Raw genomic sequence first — 24220 nt, 5'->3', positions numbered from 1 at the left:
CACCGCAGTGACCAACACATGTCAAAGCTCTCAGGCACAGCCACGTGTGGGTAAAACAAGCTGGAATGAAGAGCTTGTGGAGGTGATCAACCAGTTTTGGCCAGGTCCTGCATTAGGCTGCACCATCCTGGTCCTGCCACCCAAACCTGAGAGGGGGGAGAGCCTTGGGCTGGGGCTGCCCAGGGATGGTGCTCCCAGGGATGGGATGTGCAGCAAAGAGCAGCATCCAGGAGCTGGAATGCCCTGCTCTGCCCTCAGGAATGCTGCTTGTTTCTCTGTTCAGGCCTCCCTCCCCTCCAGCTTGTTTAAATGTTGATAATCTCCCTGCTACGGTGGGTATTTGTTGTTGGACTTAACTGCAAAGCTCCTGCAAAGCTCAGGGTGAGGGCTGGGAGCAGCTGCTGAGTTGTTCCTCTAATGGATTCAGCCTCATGCTCTTGTGCCCACTCACCTCTTTATTTTGCTGCCTTTCTCCTTGTTGCCATTTCTTTGCTGTCTTTATTCCATTTCCCTCTCACTCCTGTGTTTCTGGCACCTGCCACCCAGATTGCAGGGTCCCCATCTGCCACAATCCCCGTGGAACGTGGCCCTGCCCAAAAACTGGGAAGGTTTGGTGCTGGGGAGGGAAGATGCAGCCAACAAAATACTAGTTATTTTTTATTTCAGGCTTTTAATAGTCAACCAGGTTGACTATCAGCTCTGACTGTTTCTGCTCCTCTTTCCCTTTATTTAGGGGAAGGGGACGAGTGAGGCTCTGGAGGATCAGTCTTGGCCATCACAGGGACATCCCTGGAAAAATCACATAAAAGCACAGGGCTCATGCAGGTCCTGCCTTCTGTTGTAAATCTGTGTCACCCCATGACACAACACAGGCTGGTGAGGGAAGAGCTGGAGCAGGAGCCTTCTGGGATGGGATGGGATGCTGCATATTCACACCGACTCAAGATACCTCTCAGCTCGAGTCATGTGAACACATTAAATATTAACACACAGGCAGCTTTCTAAAAGATTTCAGCCATCCAGGTGAATGAAACCTTCCCTCCCTCTCCAGCTCTCCATAGAGACCAGCTCCCTGCTGCCTGGGTTGCCAGCACACACTAATTGGGGCTGTCATCAAAAGAAATGAGTTTCCAGGCGAGCTGAGTTCAGGCAGGTCTGGCTCTGAAGTGTGCAGCTGCCCGGTCCCTTTTGTCCCCCTTCCCCTCCTGCCTTTCTTTTTTCTTCTCTCTCCCTTCTGTTTCTTTTCCTTTTGGAAAGAAAGGCTTTGTTTGGAGGTTGTGAATGGGAATGTGCTCCCCTGAGTGTGTGTGTGTGTGTGTGGGGGGGTGTCTCTCAGGCTCCAAGTGACTCTGGAGAGGCACACGGGCAGTGCTGGGCTCTGGAGGGGACAGTATGACACCACTGTCAGGAAGAGGGGGTGGGGGGCATGTTCCTCAGCATGGAGCATCCCCTCTCCACAGCAGCCCTCTACAAAAGGCTGGGAATCCCTTTGAAAAGGCTGGAAACGTGGTGCAATTACCAGCTCTTCCAGTCTGTGTCTCAGCATCCCTTTGGATAACCTTTGACTCCTCGTTTGAAGACACTCTGTGGTGCTGTGCCCCAAACAGGATGGGCTGCTCCTGCTTGGCCCCTGCCACTGGTCCTCAGAGGCATCCTCAAAGCTGTGCATGGATCATTTGTACCATCTCAGTAATTTTTCAGCACTGGGCTGGGCTTTGCTGCTGCCCTGGAGTGCTCAGGGCTGGTCATTCCTCTTTCCCATTCCCTTGTCAGTGCAGTGCAAACGTAATAATGTCCTCAGAGCATCCTCTCCTTCTTCCAGGGCTGGAGTGATGGTTGGAGTTTGCTGGGGCCTTCTGTGTCCTGCCACGGAGCAACCCCTTTCCAGACACCTGTGTGTTGTAGGTTTGTCTGGGACACAGGAAATATCTGCACCCTGATGGACCTGGGGGGTTGAACTGGACAAAAAATCACCATGGACAGCAGATTTGGGGCCAAAACTCTACTGAGATCCCCTCCACACCCTTTGGGTACCGAAGTCACCACGTGCTGTTGTTTATCCAGAGTCTGTGGACATCCCATGCAGCCCAGTCAGTGTTTTCATCCCTCACTGAGGTCAGCAGGTAACACAGCTCCTGCTCCTACAGGAGATGAGTTGTTCCCTGTTCCCAGTGTCACCTGGCACTTTGCTTCCCAGACCTGGAGACCAAACGTGCTTCCCTGTGGGTCTAGTCCAGCACAAAGGAAGAGGAAAGAGGCATGGCAGATGGAGAGAGTGCTCTGTGCTGTGGGAGAGCCAGGAATTCCTTATGGATTAGCCCCAGAGGTGAAGTCCCAACGTTTGCAAGCGGCTTTTGGCTGGGGGGGCTCCGCTCCAGGGCAGGTCTGAGTGAGCATCAACAGGGTGGGATTGTTTTGGGGAGGGAGACAAGGGTAGATCTCACCCCAGGCTTTGCTGTCTCCGAGGAAAAGGTGCAGATTTCCCTTATCCTGGTGCTGACAGCCAAGTTATTAATGGAGTGAGAGGGGCCTGGGCTCTCCTCTTGCCCCCACGGTGAAGGATGAGACCAGCAGCTCAGAGCTGCAAGTTTTATTTTATTCTGAGCATTTAACCCCTCACAGCACCAAATTTATTGAGGGCTGGACTGGGGCATACTGGGACAGGGCTGCCCACCCTCTGAAAACAGCTCCTCCAGTCCTAATTCCACAGAGGAGGCTTTTCCCACCCCGAGGGTGCTCCTTCCAGCCAGCAAAATTCATAGTTAGGGAGGTCACGGAGCCAAATGCCACCAGTGGGTTCCATGAAGGGCTGGCTGATTTTATGGCCAATAATAACATTTGTAGTCCTACATGCTATGGTAAGATAAGGCTAATCAATTCTCATGCTTCAGGTCAGCAGCTGATTGCTGCAGGGGTCAGGAAGGAATTATTTCCTCACCATTTACAGCTTTATTTAATTGGCCAGATGCATTAAGAGCCTTTTAATTATTTTTTTTTCCCTTCCATTCTCTGAAGCATATGGAATTAAGCACTTCCAGGGACAAGGCTCTGCATTAGGAGGGCACCACTGCTCTTGTCTGGCAGGGCAAGTTTTGCTTCGTTAGTGAACCCTTTTAACTGGGATTTTGCTGGAAGTTAGCAGAGTGGGTTTTATTCCAGGAGAGGATATTTCGTTGGTGCTTCCTGATAACTCAGAGGAAAATTCAAAGCGAGTCCTGTGTGCAGGGTCTGCTCTGAGTTTGGGTCCAGAGCTGGATGGGAATTTTCCACTGCCTTGCTCGTTACACAGGCCCAGCAATTTCTGTAATTGTTGATTTTAGCTCCGCTTTCAAAACCACAACAAAACCACTGGGAAAAGTCCAAATTGAAGAGCTTTGTTTTGAGTTGAGGCAAATTCTTTGCTTTAAATGAAACCTGCAGTCAGGAGCCAATGCAACAGTGGAGAGCAGCTGCCAGGGCTGGTTTGGAGGAACTGCCATGGAAATGCTCAGTGCCCTGGCATGGACTGTCCTCTTTGCAGGGGTTTGTGCAGAAGCACCATTCCCTTTCATCAGGAAAGAAAGCAGATCCCATCCATTTCAATGAAAAAATGCCTTTTCCTCTTCAGGGGGAAACCTGCAAAAGAATTTTTCATCTCAGCTGCTTTCCACTGAAAACCTGCTTTTTTTTTTTTTCAGGGGAGCAGTTTTAAAAATTAATTTTCTCATTTGATTAAACCAAAAAAAAAAAAAAAGAGGCATAAAATCTGAGGTGTTTAAAATATTCTCTTTAAATTAAAGCTCCAGTTTGCCCTGGTTCAGACTGGAGCACCATAATCAAATTTCTTCTCTATTGTTTTCTTCATTGTGTGTTTTTGCAAATTGTAGGAATTGCTGACCTTTTGTCTGACTTTTGAGAGTGAAAGACATAAAAACTCCCCTCCACTTTCGCAGGACAGCAATTATATTTTAATTTTAATTTTAATCCCTGTTTTAATTTGACACATTTCTTTGAGTAGGAAGGAAACCTCTGATAGGGGAGCTGCAGGCAGAGCCTGGTACTGCCATGTGTGTCCAACAGCATCCCACATAATTTGCTGCAATATCCCTGATTTTTAGCCACTTTTGGCTTCTATTTCTGCCTTTTAGAGGCTCTCTTTGCATATCCAGAAGGACTCTGTCCCTGTTCTGCCCCAGGGCAGGAGAGGTGAGATGAGCCTGATGGTGAGAAAGGCACCTCATCTCTGTCCTCAAGCAATGCTGGAGTAAATGTGAGGTGCCTAATGAGGTGATTAAATGATCAGGATAATGAGGCAGGGATGTGAAACCCTGTGTTTCCCCACCTGGGTCTTCCCCCGAGGTGAGCACACGGGAGGTTGCAGTGAGGTAGGAAAGGGGAGGGTGGGATTGTGGAGGGGAGGAAGGTCTTAACTGAGCCCGGGCTTGGGCTCCTCTTGAGGCAGCTTCCACCTTGTGCAGATCATTGTTTCCATCCTGGCTGCAGGGAAAGGAACTCCATTTGCTCCTGCTCCTGAAAATCCTGCCCTGAGAGGGAAGGGACTGGGGTCTTGTGGGGAGCGAGACCCTTCCCGCAGGCTGGGCCGGGCGAGGATTCTCCTCGGATCTGCAACAAAGACTTCATGGAAAAATCCATTCAGACAGGTGGAAATGTCCAACAAACCCTGCACAAACTCCACACTGAGGGCAAAATCTCTATTTCCTGTAATTTGTGTATCTCTGCCACAGGATTTGACTTTTGGAAGTGGCTTGCCCGGGATGGAAGGAGTTGCAGGCAGCTGAGATCGTGCAAGATTTTCACAAGCAGAACGTTCCCAGGGCATCTTCCTGGCTGAAGGCAAGACCCTGCTGGGCTGCTCCGCTCCAGTGCCTTGCAGGGAGACGTGTCCTTCTGTCCCAGCGTCTGTCCCCACGTGTCTGAGCACATCAGGACTCGTTGTCAGGGATTATCTCCGAGGGGGGTTGAGATTTGGAAGTGGTGAGTTCCTGGGACCTCCCAAGGTCGAGCTGTCACCAAGTGCTTGGCAGAGCTGCTGGGCTGTGCCTTGATCCCCAGCAGTCACACTTCTCCTTTTTGCCTATTGAGACGCAGCAATAAATTAATTGTGGATTATTAATTAAATTAATTGTAAAACTTACACCAATCGCCACCTTCCCTGTCCCAGTCTATAATCACTTGCCTTCCATGACCAATTAGACAGGGCCAGTCAATATTTTATCCTTTTCCAATACCAAGGCAGCAGTACTGGAATGGCATAGACTAAGAAATCATTGTTGTCATTGCTTGCACATGGACTGGGGAGAGTGGGCTTCACCTGCTGCTACTTGAAATGATGAAAAATGCACCAAGAAAATGGTTAATCAATTCATTCAGTTGTGGTTTGCTGAGCAGAGGGGGCTTTTAGGCTGCAGTCATTGGCTCTTTGGTCAAAACCTCCTGCAGAAAGTTTTGCTGGACCTCTGGGTGGGGTGGCCTTGGCAGGGTTTCATCACTATCCTCAGTTCTGCCGTGATTTTGACTCTAATATTCAAGTTCCAGCTGAGTTCCCTCTCAGCAGAGCTGGATAAATGGGAAAGCAGAGAGGGAGATTTACACCTGTTCTCCCAATTGGAAAAAAAATAATGTTCCATTGCTGATGGAACGTTGAAACTTTAAAAATGCAAGTCACTTCTTCATTTTGCTGCTGCAGAACTGTCTGTATGGATGGGAGCAGCAATAGGAATGGTAATTGCAGACAAAATCTCTATTTCCTTTAATTGTTTCCGTAACTTGATTTACGTCTGAAATGCTCTGTGGATGTTTTGCTTATTTACTGTCTCTGTGCATTGCTGTCACTTTTCCTGCCTTGACTGATGGAGCACATTCATAATTTCTTTGCATTTGGCGTGGACAGATAGAGTTGGTCTCAATAGCAGCTTGTGTAGATAAGGAGCTGCTGGTGAAATGGTTAATATCAACTGAGGAGAGAAGGAGTGATTTGCAGGGAAGAGGCAGCGTGAAACCAAAGAAAACCCTGCCTGAATCTCTGGTTTCAAGAGCAAAATCTAAGCAGGATGAAATTATTTTGTAGATAGGGAAGGGAAAAGGTTGGGCTGGAAAAAGGGATAGCTGGGGAGGTTGGAGAAGCCAGTGGGACAGTGTTGTTCTTAGGCCACCAAGGCTCCAGTGAAAGACCTCCATGAATTTCTCCGTGGCTTAAGGGTTTCATGTGGCCATCCAGGCTGAACTAGAAGGTGGCACGTGGGAGCATCACCCTCAGCTCACCAACACTCCAACAGACAGAGAGACACACGTGTTGTACCCCTGGCTGTTGGGATGGCAGGGAATAGGGATCAATGGCCACAGCCTCACGAGAGGACGCTGCTCCCTGGCTCTCCTCAGCATCCCTTGGCTTCCCTTCCACGCCGGTGGCTTTCTGCACGGCTCAGGAATGTGGCAATCCAGCCCTTTATGCCTGGGAGTTATTCCTCCCACCTCCTGCTTTTGAAGTTAGCCAGGAACCCTTGCTGGCTTTGCAGTCAGGTGTGTTTCTTGCTCAGCTGGTTCTCCTCCTCTTTCCCTCCTATTTCTGCAGCATTATTTCCTCCTGTGGAGCTGTTGGACACCTGTGCTCAGCTCCAGCCCACAGCTCCTGTCCTCCCTCGCTGAGGAGGCCGCAACAGCTGCTTTCATTTCCTCAGATCTCCCTTCAGGTACTGCCTCTCAGCTCCAAGGACTCTTCCCTAACTCCAAACTAACCAGTTTTTGGCCAAGGCTCCAGATCTCTTCCGTATCTTATTTCCCACGTGCTCTGGGTAATGCTTTGCCTCCGGACAATTTTTTTCCTTTTGATTTTGCAGCGAGAATTATCCGAGCTGGTTGAAATAAGTGTTTCAAAGCCGACTTGTTGATTGCAAGCCAAAGCTGGGGGAGGCCTTATATAGATGTTTTCTTGGGGAATAATGAGCCCGAAGGCCGGTCTCGGAGGAGGGTGGCAGATGAGAGCCATCAACGGAGGTTTTCATGAAACACGAGACTTGCACTCGAATTTCAATTCAGATAAAACATGCCAATTGAAGTGTATCTTTCCCTTGTCACTTCTGCAGAGAGAGATTTTATTAACACCAATTGCATGGAAACAGGGGTCGGCCGCAGTGCCCCCACGAAGATAAAAAGACATTAATGCACTTAGGCTGTGACAGCCAAGAGCAGCTGGTTTTATTTTATGTTCCTTTGGATTCCAGTGGGAGTTTTGCATGAGCAGTGTGGGACTTTGGGGCTGAGTTCAATGACAGATCCCTCTGGCAAAAATATGGGGCAGAAAGGCTGGGAAGGAGCAGCTCTTGGTGTGAAGTGATAAGGTCCAAAGTGGCCCCAGTGTGGGTGAGTTGTGAGACCTCAGGATTGCTGGAAATGGGATGTTGGGTGTGAAGATGGACAGATGACCAGGGCTAGATCCTGCCCAGATGTTTGCCAAGCTGTGGTAGGTGGGTGCTGGAATCCCAAAGATTTGGGACCCATTCCTACTTGTCACCTGCTGTGGGCATGCTTTTTGTATCCCGCTCTTCTCTTTCCAACAGATTCATTTTTTCCTTATATTGCTGTCAGAGCTGGGGATGAGCTTTAGCCTGACCCAAACAATGGATATGGAAAGCTCTGGGAAAAGACTGTGGGATGCACATCCACATCCTGGTCCAGAGTCCTGCAGCCATTGCAGCCTCACCCTGAATATCGTGGCAGTGTTGGGCACCACAATATAAGAAAGATATTAAGCTGTTAAAGTGCCCAGAGGAGTCCGTGAGGATGGGGAAGGGCCTTGATTTGGAGCCGTATGAGGACACTGAGGGCACTTGGTGTGTTCAGCTGGAGCAGAGGAGACTGAGGGGAGACCTCACTGCAGTTCCAACTGCCTGGGCAGGGGCAGAGGAGGGGCAGGGACTGAGCTCTGCTCTGGGGGGACCAGGGACAGCACCCAGGGAATGGCTGGAGCTGTGCCAGGGCAGGCTCAGGTTGGATCTCAGGCAAAGGTTCTTCCCCTAGAGGGTGGTTGGGCACTGCCCAGGCTCCCCAGGGCAGTGGGCACAGCCCCAAGGCTGCCAGAGCTCCAGGAGGGTTTGGCTGATCCTCTGGGGCACAGGGGGTGACTGTTGGGGATGTTTCTGTGCAGGGCTGAGGGTTGGACTGGATGGTCCTTGTGGGTCCCTTCCAGCTCAGCACACGCCGTGAGTCTGTGAATATAAATTTCTTTGCTTTGTACAACGGAGGAGGAACCTCTGTTGCAGGGTCAGGGGTTGTTGTGCTGCCTGGGGAGGTGCTGCTGAGGCTTCCTCTGCTCCAAACTCAATCCCAATCCCTCCCTCATTGTCAGCAAGGCCGAGGTTTCGCAGTTCCCGCCCATCACAGCCCACTGGGATGATGGATGTATCCCTCAATCCTCGGTAGGAACTGTCCAACCCCTCCTGGCTGTGCTGCCCCATCGATTAGCACATCTCCTTCAACCAGCCAGGCTGGTGTGAGGAGCCTGGAGCTGGGTCCCTGAGCCCTGGGCTCCAACCTGCCTGTGCACTTTGCAGTGCCTGGAGCCTGCTGAGGGGGCGGGAAGTGCTGCTGGAAAAGCTTCTCCTTCTAGGTCATCTAATTTGGAGCTTTCTAATAAATAGGCTGCTCGACATTTTTTGATATAAAGGTCAACATCCTCTGATAGAGTCGAGGATTTGAAGATAAGTGGAGGAAATGGCATTGGTAGGCTGATTTTGATAATGATACTAATCCTGGCTCTGATCTTTCATAATGATAGTAACCCCATCAGTGAACTCCTCATCTCACTGAAAATGGGGCTGGTATCCTTTTTGGCAGAAGTGATGCCTCTTAGCACAGAGCAGCTTTCCTGGAGACTTTAACTTGTGCAAGAGCTGCCACACAGAATGCAGAAAAGGAAGCTTAAATTGTTTTTTTAGGAAGAAAATCAATCAGAGCAAGTGTTTTTGGCTAAATCTGGTCTCAGTCTCCTGAGTCAGCTTTCCCAAACCTGTCAGGTGTTTGCTGATGAATTATTGTAGTGATGAGAACACAGTTGACACAGAGGCCAAGGGGCATTTATGGATGGAGGCTCTTGTTTCAGCAAACATCTTCAAATCCTACAAATCCTTTTATTGAGGCAGAGAAGGACCAGGACTTCCCTCTTTTGGAGCTACTGAGGAAGCTGTGCTTTGGAAAAGGTGGGAGGTGGTTCAGCACAGGGATTCACCACATCCCTCCAGTCTGTGGGCAATGGATTTTGAAGCTGTATGTGTTGGAGATGTTTTCTGGCCATTGTGTGTTTTTTGGGGAATGCTCAAGGGAGAGCAGAAAGAAGCTCTTTCTCTGTAGGTCCTGACAGCACATACAGGGCTGGTGTCCAGAGAGAAGTGCCCAGATCCACAGAGCATGTTTGGAATTCCTTAGAGGACTCTCCCAGCAGAGCTCTGCAGCACCTGAGGATTTCTGGGGAGATCGGAGCTGGCAGGGCCTGGTTTCCAGTGTGCCCAGTTGCTTTGCTACTTAAAATTTTCCCAAGTTAGGGTACTACAAGATCCTCTTCTTCTGAAGAACCCCAATGCCTGTCTCACATTTTGCTCCCTGATTTCTGGTCTGTAATGTGATATATGTAGCATCAATTTTCAGGTGGTCATAGACCCAGGTAATTTGCATTTTTCTTGTCCTCTCTAAAAGGCTGGCTGTTTTTTTTTTTTCCTCAAGAGCTCTCTGTATGGAGTTCTCCCAACAGGGCTTATGTGGGGCTGCTTTCTCCTCTGCCCAGTTTGTGGATTGTCACACACCTCCCATGATCCCAACAACCTTTATTCTCCTTGGCCTGTGATCTGTCACAGGCATGTGCTGAGAGCTGATTCCCATCTCTGCTCAGGTGGATCAATGATTGCTCTGTAACTGGCTCAAGCCACGGGGCTGGAGATGTTGGATTGCTTTGATAAGGTGCCAAAGTGACATTCTGATATCTGAGCCAAAGCACTGAGTAAATGCTTTTCCCATCTCCTGCCATGGTAGTCTCCCAAATCCCCGAAGAAGCAACTTATTCCTATTACTCAGCCACTTTCTAGCAGGAATTATCTGCCTGAGCAGAAGAGAGTTTGCTTTCTTTGTGTTTCTTAGGCTCTCGCTCCCCGTAGAGGGAAGTATAAAACTCCTTCCAGGTGACATTTGCAGAAAAGAAAAAAAATCAATTGTTTATCAACATCCCAGCAATCAATAAATGCAGTGATAGGTGCAACTGTCTCTCTCAGAGCTGAACCTTGATTGCTAAGGAGCCACATTTGCTGCCAAAGCCACCTGGGCCTGAGGCTTGGCTGTGTCTGTGGGGCCAAAGCCTGGAGCTGATCTTTGGAGGAGCAGAGAGCTGTCTTGTGCTGTCCTGAGCCCTTCCCCTCCTCGGGATGGTGCTGATCGGTGCTCTGGGCTCACTGTCCCTGCTCTGTCAGTCTCTGCAGATTGAGAGGGCTCTGGAGATGCTCCCACAGGGGTCACTCAGCAGCCAGGGAGTGTCTGGGCACCAAGACACTGTGCAGAGATGACCCCCAGGGCGAGGTGTCTGTCCTCACCCCTATTTTGAAGTCTGAATTGTCTGTTTGTCCACCTTCACCAAGCCCCTGGAGTCCTCTCTGTCTTTCTGAAGAAGCCCAGTGCCTGTATTACAGCTTGTTCCCTGATTCTCTTGGCATCCTGAGCTTGCTGCTGGAGGTGGGCATGGAGGAGGAACACTTACAGGGCTGTGGGGATTGATGAACTTGCTTCCAGCTGCACTGGTGAAAAGGTCAGGTTGGACAGGGCTAGGAGCAACCTGGGCTAGTGGGAGGTGTCCCTGCCCATGGCAGGGGGTGGCACTGGATGGGCTTTAAGGTCCCTTCCAACCTGAACCATTCCATGATTCTATGGTTGGCATCTCAGACATCCATCTTCTCCCTGCCTCTCCCCAGCTGCTGCTGGTCCCTCTGCCTGGGACACCTGCAGGATTCCACTCTTGCTTTAAGCTGTTGGGTCCCATTAAATGAGGCAACTTGAAGATGTCCCTCTTTGCACAGGCTTCCTGAGCCTGAGCTTTCCCAGAGCCAGGATTTTTCCTGAGCCAGACCTCAAGGAGCATTTGGACAATGCTCTCAAGCACATGATGGGATTATTGGGTGTCTGTGCAGGCCCAGGAGTTGGACTGGATGATCCTTGTGGGTTCCTTCCAACTCAGGAGAGATTCCATGATCTAACTTTGAGGTCTCCACATGGCCCAGATACCCCCTCCCAAAGAAATAGGGGTAGGAATGGAAGAGTTAACACCAGCAGCTCCCAAACACGCTGGAGAGTTACATCATGTTGCTGTGGAAACTAACTTTGTGAAACCACAGTGATGTATGGGAAAGCTTTGGGTCAGCGGGTAATAAATTCTGTTTAAAAAGTGATTTTTTCCCCATCTGCTGATGTAAACATCATTAGGAGAAATGACGGCTGAGAGATGGATTTCTTTTTCTATCAATTTTCAGACAAAGAAAATAATTTTGGGGTTTTTTTTTCTTTTATAATAAAAAAGTTGCTGGAAATCAGAGAGTGCTATAAATAATGAAATAAAGAAAAAGCACCGGTGATGGAACAGAAATTTTCCCCGGTGATTGGTTTACAGCTTCCTGTGATTTAATGGGAATGTGCAGTTGCCTGTGGGAAGCTGCACAAAGCCCTGGATGGGCCCTGTAAGCTGATGCTTTGTAAACTGTAGCACAAATCTCAAACTTTTGAGGGCTCCAGAGCATCCTTGGCCTACAAGTCCTCTCTCATCTGCATTTTCCTGGCCTGCCTGTTGCCAGTGAGGGGTAAGTTGCCAACCTGCCACGTCACCTTTGGGATTCTCACCGAGGTGTGGGGGTTTTTGGAGTTGTTTTTCACCCTTTGGGACCCAGGAGGGTGTGGAGGGAGGCAGTAAAAGTCTCTCAGTTTGCCCAAAGCAGTGTGACAGTCCCAGCTAACAGCAAGTGTGCCACTGGGAATGCAGACAAAGGTGTCACCATGATTAATGGGGTAATTAATAAGCAATTAATGTGCTTCAGAGCATGGCTGTAGCTTTTCTCCCAGCCACCCACTCAGCACTGATCCACTTTCCCTGACGCTCAGAGGGCTGGTGGAGATGATCCTCCCTGATCTCCCCCTCGGTGCCACCACGAGCACCCAGTGCAGCTCTGCCTGGGCACAGCAGGGAGTCTGCTTTGGAGGGGAACAAAGGGAATTTGAGGGGGTTGTTTCACTTATTGGTGGGATTTAAAGTGGATTGTTCTAGGAACGAGTGCTCTGAAATGTCCTCCTTTGGCAGCTTCTCCATTCACATCCCCCAAGCTGTCTGAAAGCTGGCCCATGTGCAGATACCCCACCTGGCATCACCAATTCCCATTTCCCTGACCTACAGTGTTATTCCAAGCTCATCCTTCTGCCTCTTTCCTCTCCTGGCTCAGCCTGCATTTTTCCATGCCCTCCAACACCCCCCAGTTCTCCATCCAGCCCGGGCGGGTTCTCTCAGCCACGTTGAAGCCCATCCAGGTGTTATGCTGAGTTCAGAGCTGAGCAAGAAGTGCATTTCCCATTATGGAGTTTAATTTAAATGTACTTTTTGTTTCGAAATGTCCCTGTGAAACCATTAAAAATTGTTTACATGTTTTGAGTCGATTCTGGCATTTCAAAGCAGTTGGAAGGTAAGAGAAACTTCTAAGCGAAAAGTTGTTTTAGAATTAAAATCAAGGTTTTCTGTGCCCTCCGAATAATGAAACATGATGTTTTGATGTTGTCAAAACACTCGGGTCATTGTTTTGTCTGGAAACAAGGCTGTGTTGGTATTGACACACCCAGGTGAGTTGTTCCTTTTGCAAGAAATCAACATTCTGATGGAAAATCCCCAAGGAGCTCAGAGAGGAGCAGCCAAACCCTGCTCACTTGTGTAATACCATCCCTTTCACTCCTCAGCCTCAAGGCTTGTGCTCGAGGAGGAATCCCAAAGGCTCGTAATTAATTGGCGTAGCTAATTCATGGATGGAGTGGGAATAGGATGGTAAAACAGTAATAATCCTCCGTGTTTGTGAGTGATGGGGCAGCCACAGAGGGCACCCATGGTTTGCTGAAGAACCCAGGTGTCTTAGAGGACATGAATGTTATAATGAAGTGTAAAAAAAAAATAAATGGATATGATAACAAATGGTGACCGGGTCAAAAAGAGGCAGAAGGTTCCACAGCTTGGGAGATTTTGCACCTTGTCGTAGACTAATGGAAATGTGAGGAGAAACCTCCCTTTTAGAAGGAAAAGGAGAGGAAAAGGGAGGTGAGGGATTGCAAGAAAGCCCTTCCCCTGGAGGCCAGCACAGGTGTGTCCTCTGAGCTCGGTGTTTGGGGATCTGAAGTGCTTTAGGTTGTCTCTGTTTATGAAGAGCAGCTCCATCCCTGGGGAGCTGCCTGTGCACCACTCCAGAGGCTGGGCCTTGGCACTCCCCATCCCTGCAGGAGAGGTTCTGGCTCAGGAGAACGCTCCTCTCAAGTGCTCAGTTGGCTGCAGGTTGGACATGGTCCCCAGTGTGGAGAGCAGGATGACTCAGGACCGTGGTGCTGCTCTTGCCTAGTGCTGGGGTGGCTCCTTCCTCACGGCATCTCTTTGCACCTCCAGAGTGGGGTTATCCCCGAGCCCCAGGAGGTTCTCCCCAAACTGCCTGCACTTTTAAGTGCACCCATAATTTTCTCCAGCCCAGCCTGGCACGTGGGTATTTGAGAGCCCACTGCCTCTGTGCCAGCACAGCTTGTCTGCTGTAACCAACCCAGCCATGGCATCACTTGCTGCTCCTCCAATATTTGTGTCAACTGTGATCTTTCCTGGCAGCAAACTCATGTTTTCCCTTCCAGATCGTGGAGAAAATCCTCCAGCAGCCCCCAGCTGAGAGCAGAGCTGTCCCTGCACAGCCCTGCTGGAGGAGAAGCTCAACAAGACATGGCCATGGCTGCTGGGACCCAGAACCCCCCCCGTGTGCTGGGCTGTGCCCAGGGAAGGGTGGGCAACAGGTGAGGGGGGATTGTGCCCTTCTGCCCTGCTCAGGTGAGACCCCACCTGCAGAGCTGCCTCCAGCCCTGGGGAACAACATCAGGAGGACATGGAGTAAGTCCAGAGGCAGCCATGGAGATGCTCCAAGGGCTGGAGCCCCTCTGCTCTGGAGACAGGCTGGGAAAGCTGGAGACCTTAGAGCTCCTTCCAGGGCCTAAAGGGGCTCCAAGAGAGCTGGAGAGGGACTTTGGACAAGGGCCTGGAGTGACAGGACAAAGGGGAATGGCTTCCCATGGCCAGAGGGCAGGGCTAGATGGGATATTGGGAAGAAATTGTTCCCTGGGAGGGTGGGGAGGCCCTGGCACAGGTTGCCCAGAGAAGCTGTGGCTGCCCCTGGATCCCTGGAATTGTCCAAGGCCAGGTTGGATGGGGCTTGGAGCAACCTGGGCTAGTGGGAGGTGTCCCTGCCCGTGGCAGGGGGTGGGATTAGATGAGCTTTAATGTCCCTTCCATCCCAAAGCATTCCATGATTCATTTTATGAACCCTACCTTCTCTCCTGGCTCCCTGCAGAGTGAGATTTCCTCTCTTTTGGAAGGGTCAAGATTTCAAGTCAAGGCCCTCAATTCACTGACCTCTGTTTTGTCCATCCAGCAGAATTCCAGGCTGTGTGGTGGGGAGATGATTCGAGCTGTGGTTTTGGGATGACAGCAGTGCCAAGGGGACGAATGATCTTTCTGTCAGTGCAGTGGAGGCCACTGTGCACTATTGATTTTTTTTTATTTTTTTTTTTTTGTTTGCTTAGCAGAAGACTCCATTCAAAGCAGTGTAAAATACTCTTTAAATATTAATGCTTTTCCCCACTGCTTTCCCTCTCTGCCCCCATCTCTTGTTTTGCCCGTGCTGCTGGACAGCTGGAGGATATTCCCACCAAATGATTAGCAGGTCCAGGATGGTGCATAAAACACTCAGCAGTGCCCCTTTACCAGGCAAGCAACTTGACATTTATTGCCAGTGCTGAAAGCATCTACAAACAGAGATTTAGCATCAGCCTCCAGGCTTAAGATACAGCTGTTATATTTTCCTTTCTCCCTTTATCTTTTTTTTTTCCCCTCTCCTTTTGCACTAATGTAATGCTTATTTAGGAACTGCAGCCATCTGTGGCTGCTGTGGATGGCACTGTTAAAGTTGCTATTGCTTTCTTTCCCCTGGTTTGATGAGCTTCCCAGTGCACAGAGAATTTCCCAGGACAGCAGAGACTTTTTTTGATTGCTTTATTTGTATAATTTTTTTTTTTATAACCCCTGAAAGAGATGGTTCACGGTGCTGGGAAAAGGTGGTCAGCTGGAGAGCCAAGGATCCTGCCTTTTGCTGGGTTAACAAGGTGAGTTTATGAAGAACCAGCCATAAAAAAACTTGGTGGAATTAGAAGGGATCATGAATAAAAAGGGAGGGAAGGAGGAAGGGCTGGGACTGGAGCTCTTCCTGTTCCTCCCACCAGCTTGTGGTTGATGATGAGATGGATCACGTGGGAATTGGGGCAGTTGCAGCAATCCAGGGAATTTTTTTAGTGTTTTTTTTCCAGTGAAATGATCCTGTGCCCCTGGATGGACAGGGAGCTGTCCCAAGCTGGAAATCATGGCACAACAAGGACAAGGTGTGGCTCTGGCAGCAGGAACTCAGATATTTCTGTTGGAGAGGCAGAAGTTGATTCCTTCTTGTTTTGTCACCAAGTTGCTTTCAAATGGCTCGTGTTCACCCTGGTGAGGAAAGGTAAATTTGAACAATAGCTGCAAAAAGAAGGAAAAATATCTCTCTTTTGGCCAAACCTTGTAAAGAGAGCTGCTCTGAATGGACTCCCCAGTCCTACAAGTTATTCACCTTTTAATCCCCCTCTCTTTGATTTTGATGGGTGTTTTCTCTGTCACCTGCTCCTTTAAACTCTCCTTCATGGGAACCATAACTCCTCTTTGCTCCTCTACCCCGTGGACTGCCCTCTGGATGGGAAAGTAAATAGCAAATTTATCTGAAAATACTTTTCCATCCTATGGAGAATCACAGGACCCAGGAATTAGGTGGTGGAGGTGCTGCTTTATGGTCTAGAGGGGCCGAGGTGGGTTGTGTTTGACCATAAACCCTTTGGCTGCACCTCTTTGGGTAGCCAGGACTGTTCCATGCTCCTCCTCCAAAGTATCACTCAGAATCCCAGAATGTGCTGAGCTGGAAAAGGACCCACATGAATCATCCAGTCCAACCCTCAGCCCTGCACAGGAACATCCCCCAGAGTCACCCCCTGTGCCCCAGAGGATCAGCCAAACCCTCCTGGAGCTCTGGCAGCCTTGGGGCTGTGCCCACTGCCCTGGGGAGCCTGGGCAGTGCCCAACCACCCTCTGGGGGAAGAACCTTTTGCTGAGATCCAACCTGAGCCTGCCCTGGCACAGCTCCAGCCATTCCCTGGGTGCTGTCCCTGTTGCCCCCAGGGCAGAGCTCAGTCCCTTCCCCTCCTCTGCCCCTGCCCAGGCAGTTGGAACTGCAGTGAGGTCTCCCCTCAGGCTCCTCTGCTCCAGCTGAACACACCAAGTGCCCTGTGGCTGCAGGCTCTTTGAATTGGCTTTGCTGTCTCCCAGGATGGGATGAGGTGTTGTTCTGAGTGGTGATAACTTGCCTGTTCAAGGCCATGGCAGGGACTGCTGCAGGCAGGGGATGGTGGAGCTGCTCCAGTTCCAGATGTCAGGAAAGCCACTTTAGCTCCCCAGGAGGTCTGAAGGTCCCTTTGCCTCAAGTCACAGACACACAGGACACTCCTGAGCTGCTACCAAGACTGATACCTCTCCATCCTTCAAATCCAGGCAGGCAGGAGCACATGATCCTGCCTTGCCTGCTCGGAACCAGTCCCTGGGATGTGCCAGCATCCTGTGGAGCCGCGGGCACGCTGGGCTCCCTGAGCTGGCAGTGAGGATTAGTACCTGCAGTGCTGAAGGCACCCCCTCCCCACTAACTCCTGAGGGCCTGGCAGTGTGGCTTTGCAGCTGTCAGCATGATGAATGGATGTTATGTTTTATTTGCTGCTTTATCACATACTAATTATGTATATGATAATTCTGAGCATCACCGTTACTTTTGGCTCACTTGTTTTTCACTCTCTAGAGCCAGAACAGGGGGGTATTTCTATCTCCTTCACTCCCATTCTTGAAATTCTGCTTTAATTGCTTCTCTTTGGCTCTTGCTTAAGGTTTCCTGCTCCGAAGGGGTCAGTGTATTGATCCTGCACTTTGATAAGGTCAGCAGAGATCAGCTGTGACATTTCCAAGCCATTTGCTCCTCCCCTAATGGGCTTAGTCATCAAAGAGTTTTACAGGGGACAGGGCAGGGGAGAGATTGAATTTAAACTCTTACATATGTTTATTTAGGCAGTCCTGGAAGGTTCTAAATAGAGGTGTCACTTGACAGGCTAAAGCATGTGATGTCCAGGTTATGAACTCTGTGTGTGGTACCGACCATTGTAACCAAACCTCGTGGAAGCTCCGTGTGACCCACGGCACTGGGGACTGGGGGAGGTGGCACTGACTGAGCCCAAAGGGCACAGAAAAAGTGACCCCCCACTCCTGGCACATCCACAAACCCTGGCTGTGCCTCCAGCCACAGCCAATCTCTGGCAATTGAGAGGAAGGTGAGGAGATTAAAGAAAAGAAACAGCGAGCAACATCTGTCCGGCCAAATGAGCTTGGAGGAGGAGAACAAACAAATGAGTTCCTTCCCGATGTCTGCAGCAACCAGCTGAGCTCTGGGGGAGTGAGACTGGATGAGAGCAAGTGGCTTAATGAGGAGTCCAAGGCTGAGCAGCAGATTACACAGAATTTCCTGTTCTTGTCGTGGTTTAGGGGACAAGTGAGGGAGCAGGGGCTCCCATGGAGGGGGGGGGGTGCCCTGCACCATCCAGCTCCACTCCCCTGAGCCTGGATCCTGTCTCCCAGGAGCTGGATTAAAGCCTGACTGTCCTAAAGTTGTCTCCTGCTGGGCCAGTGGTGTCAAAGGAGGAGGATCCACACCCTTGAGAGCTCCTCCAGTGTTCACTTGCCCTCCCTGCTGGGAAGTTGCACTGTATTTTGGGACTTATCTGACCTGAACTTCCAGGCATTGAATCTCTTCGTGTCACTGTCAAAACCCTGGGAAGTCCCCTGTAACCCAGGATGTTTCCATGTTGGAGGTGTCTAGACATCTTGGGATCTCTGAAGCAACTCTTTGACAAACTGAACAAGCTGAGCTGAGTTAGGAGTTTTTCCAGCCCCCAGCTGAGTATATGGAATCCTTTGGAATGCTCCCTGGTGTGTCCCCTCCCTGTGTGGACACGCCAGATCTCCTGGAAAAGCTCTGCAAATGCAGAGCTGTGGTGAGCTCTGCACAAGGGCTCTCTGAGCCTCCCTGTAAAATGTTGGAGGGGGTTGGGTTTCTTCACATGAAGTCATGTAAATGTGGGTAAAAGAAGGAGGAAAATGGAAGGTAAGAGAGGCAGCAAATGCAAAGGGTCAGGGAAAACCCAGTTCCTGTCCCTGCTTGGATGAATGTTCACTTACTGCAGCATCTTTAGTCCTGTTGCAGTGGTGCTTTCTGAGGTAATCTCTCACGTTGTAAGTAGCTGTAATTTGCATTCCTGCTTCCCAGGGGTGTTATCTTGCATCTGGTTGCATCAGGCTTCATTTTTGCACAGTGCTGTGCCCAGGCAGTGCAGATCAGGGTGAGCAGCTCGTGGTCAGGGGACCACGTGTGGCTGAGCAAAACACCCCTTGTGTTGTGTCATCCTTTCCAACCACGTAGGAATGTTTATCCTCCCGAATCCGTGCTTGGCCACATGGATCAGGGGGCCCTCGATTGGGGTAGACCCTGTTGACACCTGATAGGATGGGGTGAGAAAAATGTATTTAGTGGCTCTATAAGGGCCGTGAATCCTGCCCCTGGTATCTGATCTCGTTTAACCTCCGGTGCAACCCGCCCTGTTCTCATCCTTACTTACTGTGTGACCTCCCTTTCTGCTGTCTATAAATGTTCCCAGCTAAGAGAATCACTCCAGCAAATGGTGGATAAAATGCTGAATGATGTGGCCAGAGAGCAGAGCATTGGAATTGATCTAAACTGCCTGGATGTCCCTGCTCATCCTGGAGCAAAAGCTTTTTGTGGATGTTTTCAGGCTAAGTGAGGCCATAAAGTTTTCAGGGTATCCCAGGCAGTGGCAGAGTGATTCAATCAGGCTCTCTTATCAGATTCTCACTTATCTTTCCTTTCCCTTCTCCAGCAGGGTAGGAAATGCCTTCTCTGAAAGGCTGGACTGGCACTACTGGGGTGGAGAGCTGCAGCCTTTAGCAGAGTAAGCAGATACCAGACTATGAGGTAACTTAAGAATTCAGCTGGTTAATGAAGCATGTGGCCTCCAGATCCTTCCCAGCCCCAGCCCTGCACACCCTCATGCCTTGGGGCTCACCCCAGCATGGGAAATATGTGTTTTATGCACACAGCATTCTTCTCCATGGAGGATTTCCAAGGCACCAGCCTCTGAAATGCTCCTGGCTGCTGCTCTTCTTGGAGAGGAGTCAGTCCCTTGTCACCAGGGAGACATCTGCCAACCTGAGCCCACAGAGGGAGGCTGAGGGTAAGTCACTTCTTAAAAAGTCACCTTAACTGCCTTTTTGTCACTTGGGTCTGAATTATCTGGAGGAACAGAATAGCCTTGGCTAAGCTGGCTGTGGTCCCAGCCCTCGCCCTGCAAATCCTGAGTAACCCAGCCAAGGCAGAGCACAATCAAGCAGAAGGTCCCCTGCAGTCTGGGATGTCACTGGACCATGCAGAGGGATTAGCTTTTGTGCCATACTCAGGTTAACGCTTTGCAAATGCTATTTCCAGGCAAGAACTGATAGTTCCAAACAGGTTTAAATAAGTTTAAAGACTGGGGATGCATTCCTTAGGCTTTGGAGCGGATGGAGCAGGACAGTGGGGTCCTCAGAAGTGGATTTGAGATATGCAGTTGCCTTGTTGCTGTTCCTGTGTGGGGTACTGTGTGAGTGGGGGCAGTCACAGGGCTGTGCTGGCACCCTGGCTCCTCTTGAGGACCTTCCCATGTGCTCCTGGATGCTGTGGGAGGGCATGAGCTGCTCTGGAGGTGGAGCTGGAGCGAGCAAAGCTCAGGAGGGGGATTGGGAAGCTTTGGGAAGCTGGGTTGCCAAATGTGTGGTGTCGGTGGGGCCGCTGACATCTCCCTGCCAAAGGCAGCTGTGGGCAGGCAGCTGAGATTTCCCTCTTCTCCCTTCCTTTCCTTTCCCTGCACTGCTCCTGTTAAGCTCTCTTCACTGCACTCACCCTGATGGTCCCTCCCTCGGTTTATGTCCTTCAAACTCTTCCCTTTAAACACTTAGTCATCACTTAGCTAAACTACTATATACAAATATAGCTCTTTTGATCTTCCTACGTAAATCAATACCTCCCGCCCTTTCATCTTTGTAGGGGCTTTCTCTGAGCTCTCTCCAATTTACCACCTGTCTTTAAAAGTGAGTTGTCTTTTCAGCCTGATTCCCCACAATTTTCAGATTTCCTGAAGCCCCAGCACCTGCAGGAAATCGTGGTGGCTCCTTGCCACCTCCATTTCCCTTCAAGTGGTACCAAGTGTTACGTGCAGAGCATCTCTTGTCTCCTTGGGCTGCTGTGGCTCTTCACAAGCCTTGTCAGCCTGTTCTGGAAGTGAACAGCGATGCAGCCCAAGCTCCTTTTCCCAGGGAAGGTCTTACAGGACACTGAAAACCAAGGCACAAGCCAGGCTGTGCCATTTTGGGGTGAAGGATGCTTGTCCCACTTGGGTTATAGAAAGGAATTCCCGCAGTAATCGGTGGCTGTGGAGATGGACCCAACATTGTCTGCAACAATTCAGCAAATGCCCAGAGGAGCTGTGGCTGCCCCAGCCCTGGAAGTGTCCAAGGTCAGGCTGGACAGGGCTTGGAGCAACCTGGGCTAGTAGAAGGTGTCCCTGCCCCTGGCACGGGGTGGGGGAGGCTTTAAAATCCCTCCCAACCCAAACTATTTTGGGATTCTGTGAAATATGTGACACGAGTACAAGGACCAAGATGAGTGAAGAGAAATGAGCTGCAGGGAGCAGCTATTTGTCCCTTCAGGGTGGGTAACTGGGCATCCCCCCCTGAGCCCCAGGGGATAACTGGACATCCCCTCCTGAGCCACAGGGGATAACTGGCATCCCCCCCTGAGCCCCAGGGGATAACTGGGCATCCCCTCCTGAGCCACAGGGAGTAACTGGCATTCCACCCTGAGCCACAGGGGATAACTGGGCATCCCACCCTGAGCCATAGAGGGTAACTGGCATCCCCCCCCCGAGTGAGGCACTGGGGCACCCTCAACCATGGCTGGTGGGGTCAAATCTCAGGCTCAGCGGGGAGCCAGGCCTGGGACACGTGGGGTGGGATGCACTTGTCAGGGATGGATGGATGGGCTCCTGTCACTGCTTGGCTGGAGCCGTGGGAGCAGCAGGAGTGTCCTGCTGATGTACAGTGGGAGGTGATCCCGTGCCTTGATTTAGTGCGGATGTCACACACTGAGCCCGGCTCACACTTCACCCCAAGTGTTTAGTCCCTTGCTTATGTTACATTTGGTAAATAAAACTGTCAGTGAAACAGTCTTGAGCATGTGACCGTGGCTTTAGGGCAAGAATTAAGGCTCTCTGTAGGGCTGGAAGAGACCATTGCACAATTTCCCCAGTTACCCTGGGACCATTCCACCCCTGGACTGGGAACACTGGGAAAGTCATTAAAGCTATTACAGTAAAAAGTCTTTCCCCCCACACCCTCCTTTTAAATGAAAGGTTTATAATAGCAATAAACCCTTGATTTTAACATCTCCTTATGGGTCAAATCAAAGCTGGTCAGAGAATGAGACAGGGAATCTCACCACTCTGCTCATCCCCTCTGGATAAATGAAGTAGTGCTGCCATGGGCCATATAGCTTAATTAGTCCCTATTCACTGCTGTTCCTTAAAAACCTCCTTTGCAAAGCCTGGGCAGCCTGTCCATGTCATATTTCCTGCGTTCTCAGAGGTGTTAATGAATTCATTAATCACTTAATGGCAAGGAGGGTCTTTAGGGACCGGCGTAGCAATTTACTGCTCCCAGGAGGAAAACTCTCTGTCGCTGATCTAAAGTTTCAGCTCCACTAATTTGTGCCAGCAGAGCTGCTGAGCTCCTTCCTGCAGTCCTTGGAGTCCACACGGACCTCCAGCATCGTGGAAGAGCACGGAGTGACGGGGGTGGGAATTTGCTGGGTGAGGTCTTGTGCTGAATGATGGAGGTTTCAGAGGCTGAACAGGGCAAAGGAAACTTCTCCACACCCTCGTTCTTGTGTTCCTTTTTTCATTTTCTCCCCACTGGGACAAGCTTCCTGAAAAACCACTGCGAAAGTTCCTCTGTGCGCTGGGCTTGGAAATGCATCCCAAGCCTTTCTGGCTTACAGGAAACAGAGACTCTGGCAGTGTGGCTGTGTAATGTGGCCTGGGACTGCAGGCTAGGCCATGAAATGAGCCTGTGAATCTTTTCTAATTGAAGAACGTCAGGGTGATGTATTTTGACTGGAACTGTCAGTTCAGATGTGAGTTTGAGCGTTTGCATTTCTGTTCCGCGGGAAATGTTGATTATTTCAGTCTCTCGCCCTCGGAGCGGGAGAGTGGTGGGTGCCAAAGTTCCCCACAAAATGGCTCTGCTGGCTTCTTCCTAATCACAGGGAGAGGAGGAGGTGAACTGAGCCCTCCTCTCTGCTAATTCCCTTCCACCAGCCTGTCATCACTTTGCAGTTGCACCTTTTTGAAGGGTTTTTTTCTCCCTGCTTTTCTGTTCTCCCGTGTAACTTCTGCTCCGGTTTCTCTTTCCGTCTTTGCCCTCAGTCTGTTGCTTTCCCAGACTGAGAGCCCAGGGAAGGAGAGTGTGTCAGGAAAGGGGTAGCAGGGCAGGCAGAGCTGGTGGCTGCCCATCCCTGCCATCCTCCTGGGATTCGCTCCCCAGGGTGGTGTCCTTCGCTCGGCAGCTCTTGTTAAGGACATGTGAGATGAAGGGCAGGAGAGGAGCTCCATGTTGGCCTGGGAGAGGAGAAAGGAGGGAGAAAAAGCAGAAATGTAAAACCACTTCATTGGAGAAAACACAAAGGGAGGCAATTTCACTAAATGCCAGATGGTCAAAGCGAAGCAGAGCCATGTAGAGCCCTCCATGTCCAACTGTTTGCTTTGGCAGGGAGCCGTGGCTGTTCAGTGAGAGTCTCCCAGGCACCCTCTTCTCCTCCTTGGCTTTCCTCAGCCCCTTTCATAGAATCAGCTGGGTTGGAAGGGATCTCCGAGATCATCAAGTCCAACCCTTGATCCACTAACCCTGTGGTTCCCAACCCATGGCACTGATGCCACATCCAGTCTTGTCTTAAAAACCTCCAGGGACAGAGAATCCACCACTTCCCTGGGCAGCCCATTCCAAGGGCTGATCACCCTCTCTGTGAAGAAGTTCTTTCTGACATCTAACCTAAACCTCCCCTGGCACAGCTTAAGACCCTCTTGTCTTGCTGAAAGTTGCCTGGGAAAAGAGACCAACCCCCAGCTGTCTCCCCCCTCCTGTCAGGGAGTTGTAGAGAGTGAGGAGGTCTCCCCTGAGCCTCCTCTTCTCCAGGCTGAACAGCCCCAGCTCCCTCAGCCTCTCCTCATGGGACTTGTGCTCCAGTCCCTTCCCCAGCCTCATTTCTCTTCTCTGGACCTGCTCCAGCCCCTCAATGTCCTTCCTGAACTGAGGGGCCCAGAACTGGACACAGCACTCCAGGGGTGGCCTCACCAGTGCTGAGTCCAGGGCAAGAATCACTTCCCTGGACCTGCTGCCACACTGTTCCTGATCCAGGCCAGGATCCATTGGCCTTCTTGGCCACCTGGGCACACTCTGGCTCCTGTTCAGCTTCCTGTCCATCCACACTCCCAGGTCCCTTCCTGCCTGGCTGCTCTCCAGCCACTCTGTCTCAGCCTGAGGGGCTGCATGGGGTTGTTGTGGCCAAAGTGCAGGACCCAGCATTTGGCACTTGCTCCTCCTCTGGACCCCTCCTCTTTCTCCATCCTCCTGCTGCTCCCTTGGGTATCTTTCCTGGCCTCTCATCTCCTGTTGCTGCCTGTGATCATGCTGCACCTCAAA

At 50.6% G+C, this 24220-nt stretch overlaps 1 long non-coding RNA gene across 11 annotated transcripts in view; it reads left to right on the top strand.

Moving 5' to 3' along the window:
- Window positions 1-24220, top strand: part of LOC135419816 (uncharacterized) — a 61979-nt gene that overhangs the window by 20096 nt on the left and 17663 nt on the right. For 5 of the 11 annotated variants that reach the window (XR_010433167.1, XR_010433165.1, XR_010433168.1 and 2 more), the window contains exons 2-4: window positions 13888-15794; window positions 19312-19406; window positions 19532-19665. This is a non-coding gene — a long non-coding RNA (uncharacterized LOC135419816). The remainder of the gene's footprint in view (window positions 1-13887; window positions 15795-19311; window positions 19407-19531; window positions 19666-24220) is intronic. The other 6 variants (XR_010433172.1, XR_010433170.1, XR_010433171.1 and 3 more) reach the window with 6 other exon arrangements.

This window comes from Pseudopipra pipra, chromosome 10, assembly GCF_036250125.1.
Source record: "Pseudopipra pipra isolate bDixPip1 chromosome 10, bDixPip1.hap1, whole genome shotgun sequence".
Taxonomy (NCBI): domain Eukaryota; kingdom Metazoa; phylum Chordata; class Aves; order Passeriformes; family Pipridae; genus Pseudopipra; species Pseudopipra pipra.
This window is presented reverse-complemented; position numbering and strand designations above follow the sequence as displayed.